Genomic DNA, 1,368 nt, shown 5'->3' on the forward strand with positions numbered 1-1,368 from the left:
GCTCTGTGTGAAAGAAGGCGAGTGATTTTGTTGCAGCCCCGGACACACGTTAAATGTCAATCGCTTTTCTCTGTCAATACTGAGGCTGTGAAAAAACACCCAAAAGGAATAGATGGGATGTCTGTGTCACATGATCCTCAACCATCTGTTCCTGTGGCTGAAAGCATCCGTCTTTTCATCATATGCTTTGAATCAATTGTATAAACAGGTTTCAATCTGAACGCCCTGTAATGCAGTATCCTTTTAAGGCTGTGGTGAAGCACTAAATGTCTGATATAAGTGATATAAGTGGTATTTCGAAAGCTGGGTACAGTTTTTTTTTGTTTCCAAAAACCTCACATAACCTTTGTGGTAACACGCCTCTATCTTTCCAGTGCAGCCTGCTTTAATCCCAGAAATGACATTGATAATTTACAGTTGTAATGCATTCAGTTATTTTGTAAGATGAAACATATTATATTTCCTTCTTGCCTGGGTTCATAGACTCCCTATAAAATTGAGTTGCATTCGTCCATAAAGCTGTACTATACCACTCCCCAGGAGGGATCTAATGTGCAATAAATTCATAGTCAGTCTCAACATTAATCTTGGTTTATAGAAATCTTTGTATTTTGTATCATTGATGGCTGGCTGGTTTTGACTTCACTGTGATGATTTGGTTGTCTCCCAAGTGTTGGCATGGAATTTATGGTCCGAAACACTGACTGTCCAGCACCTTGGCATGTCCTCCCGTCGCGAAAGGTGCTATACACGTGTTATTTTGTTGTTGTTGCTGTTGTTGTTATCCTATATCTACTGGAGCATTTTTGGAATACTCAACTGTCAACTCATTAGTGAAAAATAATTGCATATGAAATGGCAGAAGTTGTGCATCATATAAAATGCACATTAACAATAGTTGCACTGACCATTAAACTCTCATATAAACTCTCAATAAATATATTTATTTTGCCTTGTGTTTTCAGGTATAGAAATCAGAACTGAAACAACCCGAAAATTGCTGGCAATTCCTTAAAAGGCATAAAGATAGTAGGTCAGGGTGGCTCAGTTGGTAACACTCTCGCCTTTGAGTCAGAAGATTGTGGTTTTAAACTTTACATTGAAACTCAGACATCATATTAGGCAGACACTCCAGTGCAATGCTGGAGCTTTCCTGCATTGTTTGAGGTGCCATCCTTTGGATGAGACATTAAACAGAGTTCCTGTTTGCCTGTCCAGGTGGACATTAACAATCCAATGACACTATTCCAGAAGAGAAGGGAGTTTCTCCTAACCAACAATCCTTCAAAATAATAATATTTGGTTGTTCACTTCATGGCTGTTTATAGGACATTATTGTGTGAAAATTGGCTCTACAAAATATACCAG

The sequence above is a fragment of the Callorhinchus milii genome, unplaced genomic scaffold (genome assembly GCF_018977255.1).
Source record: "Callorhinchus milii isolate IMCB2004 unplaced genomic scaffold, IMCB_Cmil_1.0 Scaffold2, whole genome shotgun sequence".
NCBI lineage: Eukaryota > Metazoa > Chordata > Chondrichthyes > Chimaeriformes > Callorhinchidae > Callorhinchus > Callorhinchus milii.